General features: G+C 37.5%; 1 long non-coding RNA gene across 4 annotated transcripts; it reads right to left on the bottom strand.

Moving 5' to 3' along the window:
* Positions 1-646: 646 nt before the first annotated feature.
* Positions 647-23,793, bottom strand: LOC141517651 (uncharacterized). 4 transcript variants are annotated; one of them, XR_012476934.1, is made up of 5 exons: positions 23,326-23,793; positions 21,274-23,224; positions 11,017-11,259; positions 8,873-9,133; positions 647-857 (listed from the first exon to the last, which is right to left on the bottom strand). It is a non-coding gene; the product is annotated as an uncharacterized LOC141517651 (long non-coding RNA). The 4 variants fall into 4 exon arrangements; XR_012476933.1 differs by having other exon boundaries at positions 21,274-23,793; XR_012476935.1 differs by having other exon boundaries at positions 22,787-23,793.
* Between the last annotated feature and the right edge of the window lie 105 nt (positions 23,794-23,898).

Genomic DNA, 23,898 nt, shown 5'->3' with positions numbered 1-23,898 from the left:
TAAGAAATTTTTTTAATCAACCAAAGTGAGGAACAGGAATCTGAGACAACTTCCGTAGCCTGGATGATCTTCATGGCAACCATTAATGAGGGAATTTCACTTAGAACTTTCAGGGTAGATTATTACTTACTGGAAAAGAGTAGATAATAGTAGACAATGTCTAAAGAAATAATGAAACATAATATATTTCAGGAAGTGTGGGGTTTGTCGGAAAGTTTTATATGAAGATTCCATTAATACTGAGATCTCATAAAATATGTGGGCACAAATTTTAAGCCCACAATTAAAATTACTTATACATTTATTTGTCCTTAAGTCATATTGGGTGAAATCTACAATTATCTTTCTATTTTCATTTCTTTTGAACTGCATGGGACAAAAGAATGATTACCATTTGATAATCTGGTTCTAAATTTTAACGATGGCTGGACTAAAAAAGAATAAAAAGAAATAGAAATATGAGTTGCCCAGAGAAAGGCCTTATTTTCATATGAAATTGGAACTCTAATTTCAGCCCATTTTCCACTACTCAATAGCACTTCTAAAATTCAGAATCTAAATTGTTCTTGCCCTTCTAGAACATATAAACACAGATAAACATGGTATACAAAGACAGATTAGTAAATTAGAAGGAGACAAGACAAGGTTCTAGACTGGTGCAAGGAAAGTCATTCTTTATTCATGGGAATCAAGGAAGGTTTCATTGGTCTTAAAAAGATGAAACATTGGTGGGGCAGCTAGGTGGCACAGTGGATAGAGCACCGGCTCTGGATTCAGGAGTACCTGAGTTCAAATCTGGCCTCAGACACTTAATAATTACCTAGCTGTGTGGCCTTGGGCAATTGCCTTGCAAAAACCTAAAAAAAAAAAAAAAAAAAGATGAAACATCAATCATCAAATAAATGCCTTCTACACACAGAGAACTAAGACTAGGCAGTGAGTTAAACACATTTAGATGTCAGTTCCTCCCTTCAACAAATTTAGTCTAATGGGGGGAGAGGAGAAAAGATGGATGATATCAAAATAAGCTATAATGAATGATATTACATGATTAAAAAAAACATTAGTTCTGAAGCAAGCTTCTATGTTAGGTCTGAAGAGAAAAATAAGTTATGAAGGGAAGAAAGGGAATCAGAGTTAAGCTTCCTAGAGGAGATAGCATTAAAGTTGAATGAAGCACTATAGTCAAAGATGGGAGAAGACATTGTGCAAGATTCTGGGAAGAGGGGCGGCTAGGTGGCACAGTGGATAGAGCACTAGCCTTGGAGTCAGGAGTAGCTGAGTTCAAATTCGGCCTCAGACACTTAATAATTACCTAGCTGTGTGGCCTTGGGCAAGCCACTTAACCCCACTGCCTTGCAAAAAAAAAAAAAAGAAGATTCTGGGAAGAGTTCAAAGTTCCCTGGTCTGATGGGTAGTAAAAGAACTCATAGATGCTCTTCCTGAAATGCAATTAATGATCTTTAAGTGAGCAAGAGTTGCTGCAGAACTATTCCAAACCTCCTTTTTCTTCATTAAACCTCTCATACATTCTCATTTCCCCTTCTCTCAGCTCAGACCCTTTTCTTTTTTATTAATTTGAATTATATTATCTCTGGTTTTTAAATCTGATGAGCATCCTCTCAACCCCCTTGATCTCCCCCCCTTCCCCCACTTAATTTGGAAAAGAAAAGTTCTTAGGAAGTAGTGTTTATTTCAAATATCTGAAGGGATTAGATGGAGGAGGAGGAGGACCTGCTCTGTAAACAGACATCAGAACTAGGTGTCATATACAAAAAAGTTGCAGTAAGGCAAATTTCAGCTCAATATAAGGGGTAAGCTCCTAACAATTGGGATTTTCTTAGAGGTATTAAGTTCCCCATCAATGAGATAGTTCAGTGAGGGCTGCTTGACTCTTTGTTCAGATGCTGTCATGAGGAGGAAGGCAATGATTTATGACTGCAATACAGGTTGAACTAGTTGGTCCCCTCCTAGTCTGGGGCTCTGTGAACTATGCATAATCTCTGAAAAGAGAAGACATACACAAATATCTAAAACATAATATAATGTAAATGCTATGTGAATATGAACAAAGCACTGTGAAACCACAGAAAAGAAAGATTTCTTTAAGCTAAGGGATCTGCAAAGCATGGAGGTGACAGGATTTTAATTGGGGCTTGAAGAATGGGTAAAATTTCAACTTGTAGATGTGAAAGCATTCCAGATGGAGAGAAAGAGAATAGTTTTGGGAAGTGGGAAGACATTTGTTGTGTTTGGGAATGATGAGTAGAGAGCAAGCAACTTCATTCTGAGGCTGTTGGAGTCCTTATGGTTTATTTGGCAGGGCAGTGGTATAGACTGCAGCAGCAGGATTGAGCCTAGGGAACAAAAGGGTTAGCCCCTCTCTGACACTGAGGGGATATTAGAGAGGTGCCTAGAACACCGAGAAGGGACTTGCCCACAGCTCTTAGGCCAGCTCTCCAAAAATGCTGGTGATGCATATTTTGGGCTTTTTTTTAAATGGACTATGGGGAGAGGACCAGACTTATGCTTTGAGAAGGACAGAAAAGTCCATTTGAGAAAGGCCTTTTTACCCATGCAGATCAACACCTCCTCTGCAACTTACAGTCTTGGAAAAACTATAATTGTATACAGACAGAAAGCATTGGAGCTGTATGTGAAAGCTAATTAGGACTTGTTAAACTGGAATAAAGACAGTGGGACAGATGTAAGATGATACAGAACTAGGAATGACCTGCAACATGGGAGAAATCAAGGATGACACCAAGATTTTTCACCTTATTGGAACATCAGAAGGAAGGAAACAGAGGGAAGATAATGAATTTGAGGGAACAAGTAGAGTAAAAAGGGCATAAGAAAGGTGGTAAAGGGAAAATGCAAAAAGAAAAAGGAACTAAGGTCACTCTTAAGAGGATGCCAGCATTTTAAGAATAAATCAAAAGGGAAAAAAATGGTAGGAATGATACAAAGGAAAAGAGTATAGAGCACAAGCTAAGGGACGAATGAATAACTAGGCCACAGTCAACAATGTCCACACCTCAGGTCAAGAGGAGTCATGATTAAGAAAAGTCTGACTTCTTTCAAATCAGCCCCAGGAAGTTTTTCCTGATTAACCCATTCCAATTTTCACCATCTTTTACAACACTTGTTTTGCTTATCTAGTCAGTTTATAGGAGCATAAGTTGAATTTTATTTGTTGCTTTATAAATAGGCTTTAAGTCCAGGCCTTCCAGGTAGAACCACTCAGTGGGTTCTTAGCATTAGAGACTTGTGGCTAGTTATATCAGCAAGAATGAGGAACAGTCTAGGAGAGATGGGAACAGAGCTTTTTTGTTTGAATCAGGTTCTTCTGCTCCTTTGATATAATATGGATCATGGGGTGAACAAAGGAATGCTCACTTTTTCAAAAAGTTGAAAATAAAAACAAGCATTACCACTTTTAGTTTACTTTCTAATGAATTATTCCAAGTTTCCCCCAGCATATTATAAGGTCTCATGAGACCTAAGTACTAATTCTGCCTGTCTCTATGGGACAAGAATCACAACCTTTAAGACCCAGTTGCCTACTCTTAAGTGAGGATAGTAGACCATGTATTGCAAGTCTTACAGAAATGTAAGTTAAATGTTCGACAGATATTTAAGTGTGACATAAATATGAGATTATGACCACTATATCCAGGTGCTTCTGATTTCCTGTGCCAACTGTTTTTTTATTAGTTAAATTTAAGACAGCAAGAGAGAAGGAAAAGAGCAATGAACCTGGGGGTAAAAGATACAACACATACCAGATATGGCCATTCTATTGTTAGACTTAGTTTCTACTTTTATTTTAATTATAAGAGGGGGTTTTATTTTGTGGGTGGGAATGAAGAAGAAACTTTTTTGCAAGTTAAATGAAGCATTTATTAAAAGCAAAGAGCCCTGCTCTTGGCACTGCCTAGATTTGAATTCTGCTTCTAATACTTGCCCTGTGCTTGTTAGGAAGTCACTTAATCAAGTATTGAGCTGCTTTATCATAATGGGTATAGAGAGGCAGAATGTCCTAGTGGACAGAAGACAGACCTTAAGAATCACAAGACCTGGGTTTGAGTGACAATGGGCTGGGCATGGAATCTTTGAAAGGCAAGACTGTTAAAGAGAAGTTTAGGCATTTTCTCCACTCGGGGTAAAAAACAGGTAAAGATCCATTGCCTACCCACTCCCCAACACACACACACACACACACACACACACACACACACACACACTTATAATGGGGATAATACTCCTCCACCCTCACAGGACTGTTGAGAGGATCAAATGACAAGTACATTGCAAACTTTAAACCATTAAATACACGTTAGCTACTGTTATTTAATTAACTTTTAAAAATGAAATTGTGATCTATTTCCTATTCCTCAGAATCAATACCATGTTTAAATTAGATAGATTGGGTGGAATCATTAAAATTGCATTCATCTCACCTTTTTCCTTTCTTCTAATCTGTTGTGGATTTTTAGCTTTGCTCTAACCAGTGATCTGAGTGCATGGATTCTGAAACGACTCCATGTTGGTAAACTAGTAATTTTCTATGCTAAGACACAATGCGTTTCATTCGTGTCTTGGCACTATCCTTTTTTTACTTTGAGGAAATGATTCATTAAATAAGGGAATAATATTTCTGAATAACCTTCAAGATTTTAGCCTCTTTCATTTTTAAATTCTGAACTGTATTTTCCAATATCTCTTGTCATCTTCCCTTATGTAATGAGTGATCTTTTCAATGAAATTATTAAATATTCTATGCTGTCATGGTTTGAAGAATATCTCCACATAAGTCATAGAATTTATCTATTCCTTCATCTTCTGTAAAAGATGTTGCCACTTAAACTGTAATTATTGAGAGGGTGGATTTGGGGGGGGGGGCGGTTGGCCTATGCTCACAATAAGCACTGCATGTCTGATAAACAGGAATGGAAAAAATCTGAAGAAGCATAAAGGTACCAAACAGGCCTTTTTATTCATTTAAATCCCTAGGAGCATTTTTTTAGGGTGTTTTTTTTTTGCAAGGCAAATGGGGTTAAGTGGCTTGTCCAAGGCCACACAGCTAGGTAATTATTAAGTGTCTGAGCCTGGATTTGAACCCAGGTACTCCTGACTCCAAGGCTGGTGCTTTATCCACTATACCACCTAGCTGCCCCTCCCTAGGAGCATTTTGTGGCACTTATCTTCAGTGTAAATCCTTTTACTTTTGAGGAAATACTGGGACGATATGTATATAGATATACTACCTGCTTTAACGTTTTAAAGAGAATCTCAATGGTCTGGCCTTTGTCATGAACTAACTAGCAGGAGAAGGGGTCATGCAATCTTTTTGGGCAGAAAGGGTTCTCTATCTGTCAAGTGAGGTTATCTTCACTACCTGCTCATCACAAAGAAATGTGCTGACAGCAGTCCATAAACCTTTTAGCAAACTTTGACAGACTGGTGATCTCATAGAGCAGAATGTACATTACAAACCACCTGTGTTTTCTCCACCAGAGAAAGTGTGGGTCTAACTCACTGGCATCATTCAATGCCTGTCCAAGTATACCCACCAATGACCTCACTGCCTGACTATAGAACAGCTTCTGGATGGCAAATATTCTCTCTGTCCACTCAGTTTTTCCAGTGTGGATAATTGACTCAATTCAGGAATATTTGGATCTTATAAGGAGGCTCTAAAATATTCTAGGGCTTGATAAATAGCCATTTGCTATCTTGAAGCAAATTCATCTGGAGGACCTTTGACATCCACAGAAATTTCTTTACCACATGGACCTTGCCCAGGCCTGATCTGATATCCACAAAAACAGGGGCAAAGCTGTCTCCACATAGTCAGGCTATGGACTGATCAGAATAAATACCATTATTACATTAGAAGAGGTGTAAAGTTGAAAAGATGAGAACAACTGCATCAGTTTCAAATTTACTTATTCAATAGAAAAAAAAGGCAAAGATATTGCCTCATTTATCACTTCCTGAAAAGGTTTACATAAAGTTACCATGAAAATGAAGCCAAGAGCACTGAAAATACCTTAGCCAGAAATTGTCAACTGAAGAAAAATGGTTTCTAAGAGCGATGCCCAATTTAGACTAATACCATAACATAGAAAAAAGCAGGAAAAAGAAAAGTGAGGCTACAGAAAACAGTGTGAGGCTCAACATCAATTCTAATTCTAATTCTAATAGGAGGCTGGCAGGATAACAAATAGATGGGAAATGGAACAAATGTGTAATGTTTCTATACCATTCTATTTCTTGAATTTTTGTTTATTTATTTTTTGGGGTGAGATAATGGGGTTAAATGACTTATCCAAAGTCACACAGCTAGTAAGTATCAAGTGTTTGAGTCCAGATGGACTTGGATCCTCCTGACTCTAGAGCTGGTGCTATATCCACTGTGCCATCTTGTTGCCCCTAACATCCTATTTCTTAAATCTTATTTTAATGACATCTTTCTTTTTACATCACATTCACTTCCTCCTTCCCTTTTTGTAAAATGAGCCATCATTTTAAATGACACAACAAAATGAAAAAACAACCAATAAATTCAACTAATCAATGGTGTCTAATACTACATGCAAAATTCCATACTCCCTACAAAAACTGAAGGGAGATCCATTTTCTCAACTCTTCTCTGGGAATAGCCTTTGTAATTATAATTACAGTGTTTAGGTTTGGATTTTTCTTCTGTTTTCACTGGCTAAATCATGGAGTACATGTTTTCCTGGTTCTATTTATTTAACTGTGCACACATCCAAATGTGATACAAACAAATAAATCTACAAGTATATATTAAGCATCTACTATGTGTCAAGAACTAGGTGAGGTGCTACCAATACAAATACAAAGAATCAAACAATACCAATTCATAAGGACCTTACATTCTAACAGGTAGATAAGCGCGTAGAAAAATACAGAATAAATAATGAAGTTAATAAATATGTTCAAAGGAAGGGCAAAGCAGCAAAACTGAAACATTCACAGACCAAATTACTACTCAAAAAAGGCAACTGACACAATCTCAACAACTACCAATTCTGATCCTTACTGACTCATCTTTATAAAATCTTTACAGAATAAAATACAATGGAGATAGTGCTGAGTTCAGAGTCACAGGCCTGATTTCAAACCCATCTCTTGCTTGCTATGCCTGTTGTATGAACAAATCTCTTAACCTCTCTGGACCTTGGTTCCCTATCTGTAAAATGAGAGGTTTGGACTAGATAGTCTTTCAACTTCCTTCTAATCCTAAACCTCTGAGCTGAGGACTCCAATATGACAAAGTGTTACCAAGCTTCTCTGAATTCTCCACATTTATCATTCATTATGGTGTAGAAATAGTCCATTTGGTCACATTTCACAATTTGCTCAACTCTCCTCAAATAATAGGCACCTATTTTACAATCTATTTTGATTCTTTATGACAGGGAAAGTCCTAAAGCAGGGCCCTGACTCAAGATCCTGAGATGCTACATAGTAAAATCAAAATGATACTGAATACAAAGTTGGGAAAAGCAGGGGGATCAGATCAAGTAAATAATAACAAAATCAATGCTGGAAGCAACACAAATTTGAAAGTATCAAAGCTTCATTTTACAGGTATCTGTCAATAAATATTTAAGTTCCCACACCATGTCAGGAACTATGCTAGGTGCTGGGGAAACTAGTAAAAAGAAGGAAATAATCTCTACTCATGAGAAACCTGCATTCTAATATACATGTACATAGAAAAATACAGACAGAGCAAATAAATACAAATAGATACAAAAGGGGGGAAAGTTAATGAAAGAATGGAGATACAATTTCAAATACTACTCTTAAATATGCTAATTCATCATTATAAAATCTTAAAAAAATTCTCTCTCCCCAAGGATTTCTCAGATGAAAATATGTAGGGACACACAAATAATTTTCCATAACAGACATCATAAAAAAGAATTGGTCAAAAGAATAGAGACCATCAAGACTGATCTAGCTGTCGATTACTGCCTCCCTCCCTCCCAAATAGAAATCTTTCTTCCAGGGAAGCCCATTTCATGATAAATACAAACAGATGGTTTTGTTCATCAATTCTCTATTAGCCTTGAGGGAAGATAAGAAATATAAAAAATCACTGTTGAGTCAATAATTACATCAGCTGGGCTCTTTTTTTGGGAGGGGGTTACATATAAGAAATACTTCTATTATGTAATGTTAGAGAAGAGAGCTCAGTGGAAATCAAAGAAAATGTGAAGTGTGCCATAGGCTCCTGAAAGCAGGGAAGTATATCTTGTGCCACATTATTTCCTGCTTAAGTACCTTATACTCCATAAATATTCAATTGTTGTATGTTTGTGACACCCTTTTAATCCCACTCTCCTAACACGTTCTCAAGAATCTTTAGTTTCTAAGTTGGAAGTTTTGAAAAGAAAGAGGGAGCTAGGTTATGCAATGAATAGAGCACCAATCCATGAGTAAGGAGGACTCAAGTTCAAATTTGCCCTCAGACACTCAATAACTACTTAGCTGTGTGACTTTGGGTAAGTTACTTAACCCCACTTTTTTTTTTAGGTTTGTTTGGGGTTTTTTTGCAAGGTAAATGGGGTTAAGTGGCTTGCCCAAGGCCACACAGCTAGGTAATTATTAATTGTCTGAGACTGGATTTGAACCCAGGCACTCCTGACTCCAGGGCCGGTGCTTTATCCATTGTGCCACCTAGCTTCTCCTTAACCCCATTTTCTTTTTTTTTAATTAATTTTTATTAAAGATATTATTTGAGTTTTACAATTTTCCCCCCAATCTTACTTCCCTCCCCCCACCCCTCCACGGAAAGCTATCTGTCAGTCTTTACTTTGTTTCCATGTTGTACCTTGATCCAAACTGGGTGTGATGAGAGAGAAATCATATCCTTAGAGAAGAGACAAGAAGTCTAAGAGGTAATAAGATCAGACAATAAGATATCTGTGTTTTTCTAAATTGAAGGGAATAGTCCTTGAACTTTGTTCAAACTCCACATCTCCTTATCTAGACACAGATGGCACTCTCCTTTGCAGACAGCCCAAAATTGCTCCTACTTGTTGCACTGATGGGATGAGCGAGTCCTTCAAGGTTGAACATCACTCCCATGTTTCTGTTAGGGTATAAAGTGTTTTTCTGTTAACCCCACTTTCTTACCAAAAAAAAAAAAGAAAGAAAGGAAAAGAAAGAATGTAATAAAGAACACAGTGCCCCTCAATGATGAGTACTGGCATACTTTTTTTATACTGTGCTTTTGTTATATTGTACTTTGCAGATTATGCTTTTAAAAAAAAAACAAACTGAAGGTTTGTGGTAACCCTTAATCGAAAGTCTATTAGTGGAGTATCTGAGTTCAAATCCAGCCTCAGACACTTAATAATTACCTAGCTGTGTGACCTTGAACAAGCCACTTAACCCCACTGCCTTGCCAAAAAGTCTATTGGAACATTTTTCCAAGAGCATGTGCTCACATCATGTTTCTGTCATATTTTGGTATTTCTTGCAATATTTCAAACTTTTTTATCATCATAATATCTTTTGAGTGATCTGAGATCAGTGATCTTTAATATTACTACTGTAATGTTTTAGGTCACTGTAAACCATGCCCATATAACACAGCAATCGTTAAAATGTTGTGTGTTTTGACAGCTCCCCAGACATTCCCTATCTTTCCCTCTCCTCAGGTGTCTCTATTCTCTGAGACATGACAGTATTGAAGAATATTACAAAAATTTATTGATAAAGCAGTAGCAGAGCTTGAGAGGACTGATTACAATTTCAATGAAGTTCTACAGTGGGTAAAAGGCTATCCAACAGCATTGCATGCAACAGGGAAATCTTTTGTAAAAAAAGAAGAAACAATGATATGGCAAACTTCAAAGTTATTTTAAGAAATTGCCCTAGTCACCCCAATCTTTAGCACTCACCACTCTGATCAGTCAGAAGCCATCAACATCAAGATAAGACCCTCCACTAGCAAAAAGATTATGACTCACTGACGGCTAAGAGAATAGTTAACATTTTTAAGCAATAAAATAGTTTTTTAATTAAGGATTGTACATTGTGATTTTAGACATAATATTTTTCGCACTTAATAGACTACAGTATAATATAAACAAAACTTTTAAGTATATATGAGGAAACAAAAAAAATTGTGACTCTATTGCTATATTTGCTTTATTGTGGTGGCCTGAAATCAAACCTATAATATTTCTGAAATGTGCCTATATTAAAATATTGAGGTGATTGGTGGAAAGAAAAATATAAACAGTACAAAGAGGAAAGAAATGTTGTGCCTTGCAATCCCAGGTTCCACTTTCTCCTTATTTGTTAACACTGGGAGCTTTGCTTCTTTTTCCTGTTATCTTTCTGCAAAGAAAAATAATTCTTGAATAAGCTCTCTCTGAAATGCATTTTTCAATTCTTTTGGGTTCACTAGTCAATAATTTCCATTTTATTCCATATCCAATATTTTGCACTAAATCTACTATTCCTGGATCAATTTCTCCACCATAAAGGACTCAGTAACAACAGCTAGACAGCTGGGTACCATATACCTTTCAAGGCTGATGGAATCACAGATCTGAAAAATTCAATTCAATTCAACAAATATTTATTAAGTATATACCACATGCAAGGTACAATGTTAGAAACTGCAGATATTAAGACAAAAATGACACCATACCCTTCCTAAAGGAGCTTTCATTCTAGTCAGGCAAATAGAACTATAATAAACACCAGAAGTAAAAAAATTGGTTTCTTACAGTGTATAAGCACTACTAAAGGGAGACCTCTTTGGTCTACTTTCTCAAAGCTAGACTGCTACTGGTTTCTAGGGGTACCTGAGAAGTCAGGGTTTCTCTTCTTCACCACCATCATCTCTTTACTGGGTTTGAGCCTACCAACTGGATTCCCTATTGTTAAATGTCTGTAACTTGTGCTCGTACTCTTTTTAACCATTTAACTTCAATTAACTTTTTATAAAGCAATACTTACTTCAAAGATGTAGCAATAACAGAAGTACCTCCATCCCTCTGTATCTCTAGAGGAGAGGGAGCTCAAACTGAGCTCAATTCCTATATGATATTTGCTCCACCAAGTTCATATTCAGATGCAGTGGGACTACTGGAGCAGTCCTAGTCTCAGCTAAGCTGGGCTTCCTCCTGCTTCCCTAGGCACCATGCTAGTCTGGCTTCCAGGTAGATGGATGCTAGGGAGCCTGCGCACTCCTCACATCACCTGAAATACACAAGATGGGATACATCAATCAATCTCTTTGCCTAGAAAGGAACAGACCAAGTTCTATTTCTCCTCTTCCAATATAGTGTCTCACCAGATATTATCAGTGAAGAAGTCATACAACCTAGACTAAGAAAAGTGATCACTAGGAGGTCAACTTAAGCCTCTGTGGAAAGCACCCTCAGGCTCTAATTACACAACCAAATGAAAAAGTTTCTTCTCCATCTGTTTCCAAGGCACTTCTTCCATTCCATACTGTCAAGATTCTTTCAGAAGTAGGCACTCTGCCTTCAACTGGCCTCATGGGAAGTATGAATCAGTTCAGCACCATAATAAATCCTGTGCTTGAGGCAGGACCCCTCACAACTCCTGGGCTACTGCTCATACTCCCTGGCTACTTTTCAGTATCAGATAAACTTCCTGCAAACTACTTTCTCTGAAATCCAAAGTCTTCAGTGAATAACCCTTCCATAAACATCAGACATTGAGTTATGATTCTCTAGGGGAAAATCTTTGGACTCATCGACTGTAACCTAGTACTAATTAGAGTTAAGTATAATTTTATTTTATTATATATAGACACACACACACCCCAGGTCTCCCATGCTGGTGTGCTTTTCTCTACCACAGTTGGTTCCTTTAGCCAGGTGTCTGAGGGAAACATTTGTACTCTCCCTGTCATCACTTCTTGATAGATTCAAACTGAAATTCCCCCATGGTTATATTATACTATTAAGAATATAAAACAGGGGCAGAAGTACAAATCAAACTACTTTCCATATACAATTTAGTTGTAGAAGACAATGATGTAGAATCCCTGCTATATTCAAATAATGACTGGCTGTCTACAATAGTCATTTGATATATTAGGAGTCATGTGAGATATTTTGAGATTAGTTGATCTAGTGATTTTGTGGGGAAAAACAGCATCATCCTGTGTTTCCTCAAAATACCAACAGAGGGCAATATTGGAAAATACATAAATTAAGTAAAACATAGCTGTGTAGTTATTTTCTATTTTATCTAAAAATTCATGTGTAAAAATGTGAACTATAGTACAGATAAGTATAATTACGCGTAGTATAATCTTTGCTAAGGTTTGGGGGCCTTTTTATGCAGAGGGGGTTTAGTAAAATCAGAACTTCAATACACATTTCATTATCCACATTTATTGTCTATTTCAAAACAAGGCTAAGTGGTTTTCCTGCTTATGGGAGGCTCACAATGGAGAAACTGCATTTACAAAAATTTTGTAAATTTTCTTTTAAAACAAACACCCATGGAAGATACAGATCAAATCAACTGTGACATCACCTTTAAATAGGGCCACCCAGGCTATTACATTAAAAAAAAGTCTTGGGGCAGCTAGGTGGCGTAGTGGATAAAGCACAGGCCCTGGAGTCAGGAATACCTGGGTTCAAATACGGGCTCAGACACTTAATAATTGCCTAGCCGTGTGGCCTTGGACAAGCCATTTAACCCATTGCCTTGAAAAATCTGAAAAAAAATGTCTTTTTAGAGTAGGAATGAAAGGTCTATTTATTTACTTGATCTTTACCATTTACCTCATCAGCTAGAGGTTTTAAAATAGACTATATACTTGGAGTAAAGCTATTACTATAGCTACCGGACTTATTTACTCTCCAAAAGGAACTTGGTCCTAAAACAAGAGTCCTTGACCTGGGATCCAGAGATCCACTAAGTAGTCTGTGATTAGATAATAAAAAAAATTAATTTTAATTTTCATTAATAATTGGCCTAACATTAATATCCTGCCCTAATGAAAATATTTCTCTCTAGTATTATTTTGTGAATAATTCTGGATATTAATGTATACCTAAAAGCATTTTAAAGAATCGATTAGCAAGCATTTATTACATTTCTTTTATTGTGCACAGCAATAGGGATACAAAAAAATTACTTCCCTCAAAGATCTTACATTCTAGCAGGAGAGACAGCATATAAATATTTAGGGATATACAAACCAGACAGAAGATCTTCTTTTAAAGGAGGGGTAGAATAGGCTAAGATATTTCATGTAAAAGAGTCAAGAAATAGTTTTTGCAATGGTATGAAAGGGGGAAAGGTGAAGGGGAATGAGGGAGACTTCATTCTCATCGGAAATGCCTCAGAGAGGAAACAGCATACATATTCAATAGGGTATAGAAATCTAGAAAAGGAGAGAAAAGGGACAGAGGAAGGGGAAGGGGGATGTAGGTGATAGAGGACAGGGTAGATAATGGGAGAGGATAGGAAGATATAACACATTTTCTATTTTACTTTTTGTAAGGTGGTGAGATTGGGTGGCCTGTTCAGGGCCACAGGGCCAGGTGGTTGCTAGGTCTCTGGGGTGGGATGTGGGCTTTGAGGCCTCTTGGCCCCAGGGCCAGTGCTCTGTCCACTGTGTTCCTCAGCCCCACCAGAGCATATTTTTAAAGAGGGACAGAGTGATAGGAGAGAGAAAATATAATAATTGGTAGTGGGGAGGAATGGATGGAGGGAATTACAATCAGCAACTGTGGAAAAATATGGAAGTAACTTCCCTGATGAATTTATTATGATAAAGAATTCATTCTACCCCAGAGAGAGAGCTTGATAGTATCAGAACACAGACTGAAGCACATTTTTTTTTCTCTTTCTTTCACTTTAATTCTCATGAGGCTTTATATTTTTGTTGGGGGGAGGGGGATAATGTTTACTCTTACAACAAGAAAATAAATTTAAAAAATAACCAAAAAAGATCATCTTTTGAAGAAAGGTATCAGCAGCTAGGGAGATCAGAAAAGTGCTACTTAAGCTGAGTTTTAAAGGAAATCAGGTATTACAGGGGGGGGGGTGAAGGAGGAATTAGTTGCAGAAATGGAGTATGGCCAATGAAAAGGAAGAGATGGGAGATGGAGTATTGCTATAAAGAATGACAAGGGGGCGGCTAGGTGATGCAGTGGATAGAGCACCAGCCCTGGAGTCAGAGGAGTACCTGAGTTCAAATCCGACCTCAGACATTAATAATTACCTAGCTGTGTGGCCTTGGGCAAGCCACTTAACCCTATTGCCTTGCAAAAATCTTAAAAAAAAAAAATGACAAGGCAAGTTTGATAGAATTTAAAGAACATGACAGGAAATAATTTTTAAGCAAATTAGAAAGAGGATGAAGTCAGGTTATGAAGAATTTTAAATGTCAGAGGAAGGTCTAAGACAGAACTCTTGGGTGCTTCAGTTACATATGATATGTTAAGTCATCAAAAAACACTGTAAAGAACAGCCATAGAGCCAAAACTATCTAGAAGAGAATGGACAACTGGAACAAATGCTGCAGAGAAGTCAAGAGGCATAAAACTTGCCTGGAGAGGGAGTACTGAAGGAAGTGATTTTTCAAAACTTTGAAGCAGTGTCATTTTAATACTATTCCCCCATTTTTCCAAGGAACATCTTGCCATAGAAGCTAATCAGAAAATGATTCAATTTATAATTTTCACGAATGTTTTTATTCTCCAAAAGGAGGTAACTGTATTCACTGATATGCATGTGGCTATATATGTAAATATAGGGGAACACACACACACACACACACACACACACACACACACACAAAAGGGGAAGGGGAGGAAAGAGCACACACTAACTAGCTGTGGGTTAGTCTAGGTACATTCCAACACCAGAAAATTCAGATTTGATAGTAGTCCTTAAAGATAAAGTCACAACATCAACTCTGACAAACTTTAAAATCCATTTTCTTCCTAGAGTCAAATCTACATTCCTTTGCTATTTCCTCCTAAACTATCCAAACTGCTACTACTACAGCTTTCAAATGCCACTAAACCCTTCTCCTCACTTCTTTCCGTCAGATAAAAGTTCATTAAAAAGGTGGGGAGAGGAGACTGATGAAGGAAAAGGCTTGGCCAAAAGACCTGCCTTCCCCTAACCCTCTTGTGTGTCAAAAGTTCATTTTATAGGGGCAGCTAAAGTGGCACAATGGATAGAGTACTGGCCTGGAGTCAGGAGGACCCGAGTTCAAATCTGACCTCAGATACTTAATAATTCCCTAGCTGTGTGACCTTGGGCAAGTCACTTTAATCCCATTGTCTAAAATTTTTTTTTAATTTTAAAAAATGTTCATTTTATTTTCTACTAAGAAAAGTTTAACAAGTCACAAACATGGATGAAATATCAAGAAGAGAAATTTATAGAAGAGAAAACAAATAGGAATAAAATGTGTCCAAAGGACTGATAACTGTTATTTAATTTCAAAATCTGTATTACTGTGTAAAATACTGTATGAGATCCAAATATATTTTAAAAGTATCAAAAATTTTTGATTTCATTCTTATGGATACTTCTACTAACGAAAAAATTAGAGCTTGCCATATAAATTCCTACTCTGATACCTCACCAAGGTACAGTGGTAGCACAGCACATATTAAGACTATGACAGCAAACAAAAAAAATCAAATTTTAACCTTATTTTAAAGTTTTACGTGTAATGCCCAAAGTATAAAATCTTAATTTTATAAAAAATTTTAAACAAACTTAAATAATATGTATTTACTTTTATATAGCTTGAAAATTTTCTTCTCTAAACCTAATCTTTTCCCCCCAATATTCCCCTAAACAAAATAATTGCAAAATTTAAACTCCTTCACTATTGTGACCCAGTTCCCCCTTGATGTTATATAAACAGTTCATATTACCATGGCAACCACTCAGGGAAAAAATGACTTTCTGAGCAGTTATATACAAAGTGTACCATTTAAAATGTGTTTATTTTTCCTCTCTGGAACTAGGACACAACATTTTATTTTATCGAATTTCCTCTCACAGATGGTCCCTAGAGGAAAAGATCTAACTGGTCATTTTGTACTACATTCATATGTTTTTATGATCACTATAGTGTTGGTCCTTCACAGACAAAAGTTATAGTTTCTAACAGTATCATTTCTGCAAGCAATATAATCTTATAATTGTATCCAACAACACATATGCATAATACATATATATATATATATATATATATATATATATATATATGCTGATTTGATCTTACAATCAGGTATGCTATTTGGGAAATCTGATATTTATCTCCATATGTACTATACTCCAAACACAGAGGTGATTAATAATTTGCTAAATTATCCTTTGAAAATCAAAGGGGCGGCTAGGTGGTGTAGTGAATAGAGCATCGGCTCTGGAGTCAGGAGTACCTGAGTTCAAATCCGGCCTCAGACACTTAATAATTACCTAGCCGTGTGGCTTTGGGCAAGCCACTTACAACCCCATTTGCCTTGCAAAAAACCTAAAAAGAAAAAAAAAATCTTAGTAATAATGTTTCATTAATGTAAAAATATTGACCCATACTAAAAAGGGAACACTGGCAAATTCTTTAAATTGTAGTTGTTTCCCTGTTACTTTTTCTGCAAAACTGTGTTAGTTTTTTTTTTTGGAGGAGTGGGGAAGAGTGTATTTGTTTTACATTCTAATGTACTTCAAGATACTCAAATGGGCCATCTGGATCATATAAACATCCCAAGTTTTTAATAAACCCAAGGGTTTATTAATTTAATCTTTTATCACAGACCCAAAAGTAGTCTGAATTATTACCTTTTTTGTTTTTGTTTTTTGCAAGGCAATGAGGCTAAGTGACTTGCCCAATGTCACAAGGCTAGGTAATTATTAAGTGTCTGAGGCCGGATTTGAACTCAGGTCCTTCTGACTCCAGGGCCAGTGCTCTATCCACTGCACCACCTAGCTACCCCATTGATTATCTTTTAATTTCAGAATTTCTTCAAACTCCTTTTATGATTTTTACTTTTTAAGATAATGAAGCTAACTAATGATTTTCAAACTTTATTTGAATTTAATCACTCATTAACATTTTCCTCATGAAAGGAATATCCCTAATTAGATAAGGAATTAGATTCTGGCATCCCTAAGGGCTTTTTTTTATTTTTAGGTTTTTTGCAAGACAATTATTAAGTGTCTGAGACCAGATTTGAACTCAGGTATTCCTGACTCCAGGGCCAGTGCTCTATCCACTGCGCCACCTAGCCACCCTCTCTAATGGCTTTGATAAAAGATTTTAAATATTTCAGTTGACATGAATCATTAGCCCAGTCAGCTTTCCTGTGACAAGGTCCTAGGCAAAGTGGTTTGGAAACTCCTGCTTCACCAACTATAATTTAGAGTTATTGCTTCTACCTTCAGGTACTCTACTTACCTGTCATTGTAGATAAGTTGGAAAACATGTCATTTTTTTTCAATCATGTCTGACTCTTTGTGACCCCATTTGAAATTTTCTTATCAAAGATCAAACTGGAGTGGTTTGCCATTTCCTTCTCCAGGGCATTTTACATATGAGGAAACTGAGGAAAACAGGATCACTGCATCACCTAGCTAAGGAATCATCCCTAAAAAGCCTAGACGTTTAGGTTGAAGAGATCCCTAGGTATTTGACTGAGAAAGTACAGAGATTTCTATCTATTTCTGCTATTTTAACAAGTATTTACTAATAATTTATAAGTCTGGTACAATGATGTTACTTTTTTTTAAGTTTTTGCAAGGCAATGGGGTTAAGTGACTTGCCCAAGGCCACACGGCTAGGTAATCACTAAGTGTCTGAGGCCGGATTTGAACTCGGGTACTCCTGACTCCAGGGCCGGTGCTCTATCCACTACGTCACCTAGCCACCCCCTTATAATGATGTTACTTCTAAGGCTCATATAATACTATCTTCAATTTGTGCAAAAGATCAGCTTATTGAAGGATTAATTACTCATTATAGCTTTGATTTATAAGACAAAAAAAAAGGAAAAGGGAAAGGAGAACAGTGGAGATATTTTTTAACCAAAAACACAAAATTTTAATCATATAAGGGATCTTAGCTTCCATCCAATTTAACCTATAACTAAAAAGGATCATTATTATAACATGCCAAACAAGTGGTCATCCAGCAAGTTGGTTCTCCCTCCTTTTTCACTCTCTCCATAACCTTAAATGCATCTTACAAGACTGGAATTTAGGGAACATTGGCATAGAAACTATTCTCAAATGGCCCAAAACTTCTAGTTAAGCCATATAAAAGGACAAAAGGGACATTTTAAGGATTCACTTTTTTTGTTGTTGTTCTTTTCCTTTCCCTTTTCTTGGGGGGAGGGGAGGGAACAACACTTTAATATACCTTTGTAAACTACTAAAGGCAGAAGAATTTATAATTGAAAATTTATAAATATTAGGGCATCTATTCCTAATTTAGGATGTTTAAAAGGTTATTTAGAGTAAAAGGAAAAGGAAATTATTTAAAACATGTTTCCTTTCAACTTTTTTTTTTTTATGCTTAACTCAGACCTGATTTCACTATGCCATACTGCCTCTCAGGGATAAATAAGCAATATGAAAATACCCTGAAGAGTCCCAAAACTATTATTCTGAGCCTATTAAAATTCAACAAATAGTTATTGAAACTCTATTTATTATGTGCAAAATTTAGTACTAGGCATAAACACTTAACCACTTTTCTTTTTTTGTTTAACAAATTTTTACATACATTTTTACCACATGGTCCCCCCCACCCCCCAAAAAACCAAACATCAGGGGTGGCTAGGTGGCGTAGTGGATAAAGCACCGGCCCTGGAGTCAGGAGTACCCAGGTTCAAATCCGGTCTCAGACACTTTATAATTAACTAGCTGTGTGGCCTTGGGCAAGCCACTTAACCCCATTTGCCTTGCAAAAAACCTAAAAAGAAACAAACAAACAAACAAACATCAAAAACTCAAACTCTCATCACAAAAATGTAAAGTACTACAATAGAAATTCACATTGGCCATGTCTAATATTGTCACCAACAACTGTAAGTACACATATATTCTGTGTAGGACTTAGTCAGTGCCCATATCTATGTGTAGTCCACTAATAGACATAGTGTCTGAAATAATCTGAATTCACAGGGAAATGACATAGAATCTGGTCAGAAGTGCCAGAAAATCTCTCTCTCAAATAGAAGCTAGTCAGTACAGTACATCATCAAAGCAGGAGTCAATGACAGAATTCCTTAATAGTTTTCAAAGAAGGCAGTATGCAATGATGGACAGAGCACTGATTTAGAACTGGATTTGAGTTCCATCTCTATACTCCCTTACCTGTGTGATTTTGGGCAAGTAATTTAACCATTTCCAACTTACCACCTTTCAAACAATACCCTCTTGTCTCTACATATTGGTACCACTCCTTGCCAAGACTACTGAAGTCCTCTAATTGGTATCCTCTTCTCACATCTCTTTACTATTCCAAACTATCCTCCCCTTGGACTGCCAGAATTTTGTTCAAGGGTGGATCTGACCATAACCCCTGCCCTCCCCTAGGCAGGCAACTTCATGGCATCCTGATTACCAGCTCTCAAATTTTAAGATCCTAGTCAATTCCTTCATTTTGCTGATAAAGAAATAGGAGGCAACAGCAAGATGGTTGTCTAGGATCAGAGAGCTAGTTAGCGGCAAAGACAAGACTCTCAGATCACTAATCTTTTCATCACATATGCTGTACTAATCTATCTCAGCAAAATATTGCTTTCCAAACCTGCTTAAAATATTCCTAAGGCCCAGATCTTATCAAGTCATTCCTCTAACCAAAAAGTTCTAGGGGCTGTCTCTTGCCTCTAAGATAAAATTCAGGATCACAGTTCTGTAAATGAAAAGAACCTCACAAAATCATTAGCATCTGTCAGAGGTGGGACATGAAACCAGGTACTTTGACTCCAGTGGGTGCTCTTTCCATAGTTACTACAATATAAACTCAAGAGGACTTCACTATCTGATCTGGCTCCAGCCTACTTTTCCAAACTTTTTTGCATTTCACATTAGCCCTTTCTTACTCTCCAGAAACTAGCCAAACTGGCTTACACATGTGCCATTCTGCTTTACTGCCTCCTCCCTGGACAGGCTATGTCTCATCCCTGTAAGGTATCCCTTTCTCAGCAGATCCAGTACCAAGTCCTACATAAAGCCCTTCTTGAGTCCCCTAGGTACATCTCCCCTCCCCCCATTACCTTGTATATATTTTACATCCACTTAGATATATCTATGATATATCCTTATCTCAATCCAGAACACTGGCTTCTTAAGAGCAGAGTGCCTGGCATGCTGGTGATTTACAAAAATTTGTTGACTGATTTGAAGTATTTAATAAAAACTAAATTAAGAAAAACAAATCTTGGAAAGAGCAGTATGTTACTAATAAAAAGAAACAGGTTTCAAATTTCCAAAGAAAGGCTATATCAGTGTTAAAGTGGCACACTATCCAAGCAAAATGGAAATATATGATCATTATAAAGTTATATTCTAAAGAGAGTGGAATCAGAATTAAAATATTGTAAATCAGCGGTTCTCAAAATGTAGTCCATAGACCCCTGAGACCATTTGTGGGTCTAAGTGAGGTCAAAACTAATTCATAATTATAATAAGATGCTATTTGGTAGCTAAGTGACTTCTCCATTTTCCAACTACAGCTTCAGTGTAAAGCTGGACTTTCTTCATGGAATTAAACCAAACAATATATCATGGCAGACTGGATGCAGAAGCAGATTTGAGAGTCTAGCTATTTTCTATTAAGTCAGTCATTTATAAAATTTATAAAAACATTTATAAAAACAATGTCAATCTTCTCACTAAAATTTGTTCTGGAAAAGTTATTTTTTACAAAAATGTTATTTATGAGTTTATTATTGCTATTTTAAAATTAATGTGTATTTTTAAAAATATTCATAAATTTTTTTCATTATGATAATATCAATACATATTAATCTTTTAGAGTGTAAAGAAGTCCAGAGACTTCTTTTATAAGTTTTTTTAGAAGTTAGAAAGTTTTAGAATTACTGTTCTTCCCTGAGGTGAGCCTTAGGGTAAGCTGACTAAATCTAATTTCTGAGTCTACAAAGTGAACAACAGTTTCCTCAGTTTACGCTTATTTCCAAGGGTATTGTGAGGTCAGCACTCTGTGAAGTATTACAAAATTGTGTACAGTATTACCAATGGGCAGGTCCAGTACCCAGCACAGTGCTTTACAGGTAACAGTTATTCCATAAAAACTCATTATCAACTCCATAAGGAAACCTAAAAATAAGGAGCATAAAAAAAGATAAGTCAAATGGACACATGGTGACACTTGGCCAATCTCTCTAGGGACTCCAAGTCGACACAGCTGCCTGATTGCTGGGGGAACCTGACTAATCTATTCCATCTAATGACAATTCTTTATATCCCAAATTTTCTAAGAGTGTACTCAGAAATGCAAAGGTGGTATTTCATAAAGCATTTCACCCACTCAGGATAGTCTTAGCTGGAGAAGACATTTCTCTAGTCTACAACCATTAGACTGTGAAGTGCTTCAAGTCCCATACTATCTTTTGTCACCTCTGGTATCCCTCAAGCTTAGCACAGAGCCTGGCAGAGAGAAGTCACTTAATAAATGTTTATTAACTGATTGACACCCTCATTTTACATATATAATCTCAGTTATTAACTAGTTTAATTCAATGAAACCAACATTTATTAAGCATCTACCATGTACAAGATAACCTTGCTAAAGTAAGAACAACAACAAAAAAAGGCAGTTTCTGCCTGTAAGGACCTTACATGCTTACTTAAAAATCTTCAAATTCCTCACTTGGCACATAAAGACCTTTCTAATCTGGCTCCAGGCTGCCATTTAGACTTGAATTAAAATTTCTTTCTTCCATAGGTTTAAATTCCAACCCAATGATCCTACTTGCTCATCTCTGAACTCAACATTTCACCTCCTGGTTCCCCAAGGTGGTCCCCAAAGCATTGTTCCCCTCTCCAGGAAGCCTTAGCTTCCTTCAAGGTTCAACTCTCGTGCCACTTTCTAAAACCTGTTCTGTACTTTTCTGGGCAGTTTGATAGATACCACAGTCCCTCCAAATAATGTTTTTAAATGCACAAAAGATATAAGATTACAAAGAAATCAATTATATTTAAATGCAGTTATCAAATATTTTAAAGACTCCAGTTTATAAGGAAAACAACTTTGATTCCCTTCCTACCATTATATTGTATTCACTTATGTCTATACATACTGTATTTCCTAGTAGAAATGGTTAACATTTAAAGCTAACATTTTAGCTTTATTACAAAATGCTATACAAACTATCTCATTTGACCTTCAACAATGACTCTGAGGAAGATGCTATTACTATTCTCATTTCACATTTAAGGAAACAGACTCTCCTATAAATGATTTTCCTGTGGATCTGGCATTAAACATTTGAGGAAGTTGGGGGCAGCTAGGTGGCATAGTTGGATAAAGGACCCGAGTTCAAAACTAGCTTCTGGGCAATCATTTAATCTCATTGCCCACAGAAGAAGAAAAAAAAATCCGAGGCAGGACTCGAGTCTTCCAAAAAGCAAGTTCAGAGTTCAGTCTACTACAACTAGCTTCCCCTTCCCTGGACCATTCCCTGAGTTCAGGAACTCTTGTTTGGACTGGCACTGGCAGAATAGTTGTTCCTCAACAAATACTTACCACATTAGACCTTCTGGCAGCCAACAGCACAGGACTTGAGGAAGACCTAGATCTTGAGCCAGTTTCTCAATCCTACTCAGCCTCAGCTTTCATATTGGTTAAAAAAAAAAAGGGGGGGGGGTAAAAAAGCACATACCTCCCCAGATTGTAGTGAAGATCAAAGGAGTTAACGCATGTAAGGTGCTTTACCACTCTTCAAGAAGGAACCTGCTAACTAGATTTATTAGTATAAGCACGATATAAGGCAGTGTAGGGCAGACACAAAGTGCAGCTCCAGAGAAAACGCTGAGTCATGTAAAAAATGCATTACTAAAACTTTGAAAGAGCTCCCGGGAGGGGAAAAAATACTTTCAACTGAGGGCAGATAGCAAAGTCACCCAGCTGAGCAGACAGGTACAGCTCTCTTTCCAAATCATTCTCCTTTTCACATCACGTGACCTAAGTTGGAGTTATAAAACAAAAGGTGACAAGGTTAAAGAAAAACCTCAATACCATCAAACCATCAGCTGGGGTATCCCTGTTAAAAAAAAAAATCTTACTTTCCTGGTCCTCAGACGTCGAATTTTGGACTACAAGGAGCCTTTTAAACACGGTTGGGCTTGTTTGCTGTGCATCCACCAGAGTAATAAGCACCAGGGCCCCTTTTAAATTCGGGGAAGATGAAATAAAAAGTTTTGAAGAGGAGAATAATGACTTGCAACGACATCGGACAGACGTCAGCTACGGAAATCCAAGGCCAAACCTGGGGAAGCCACTAAGCTGGGCTGCTTTGGGCGCCCCCCGCCCCGCTGAAGCTGGCAGCCTCCCGGGGCGGGGGTCACCGAGGGCAGCCAGCCCTTGGCACAAGGTGCAGCTCCTCCTGGCCTCGGGTTAACGCCGTCCCCGATGGGGGGGGGGTACAGGGACCCCGGGTGCGGGTGTGTCCGGCGGACCAGTTACCCCCGCTGCCCGACCCCAGAGGCCAAGCGGGGGAGCAGGGTGAGGGGGGCGGGGCCTCGGGCCGGCAGCGCCCACGTGCTCCGGGAGCCCGGGGCGGGGCCTGGGGGCGGGGCCTGCGGGGGCGGGGCCGGCCGAGCCTGCGCGCGCGGCACGCCGGGAGCCCCGGGGCCCCG

The sequence above is a fragment of the Macrotis lagotis genome, chromosome 3 (assembly GCF_037893015.1).
Source record: "Macrotis lagotis isolate mMagLag1 chromosome 3, bilby.v1.9.chrom.fasta, whole genome shotgun sequence".
In the NCBI taxonomy this organism is placed as follows: domain Eukaryota; kingdom Metazoa; phylum Chordata; class Mammalia; order Peramelemorphia; family Peramelidae; genus Macrotis; species Macrotis lagotis.
Note: the sequence above shows the minus strand (reverse complement) of the source record. Positions and strands in the feature narration are given on the sequence as shown.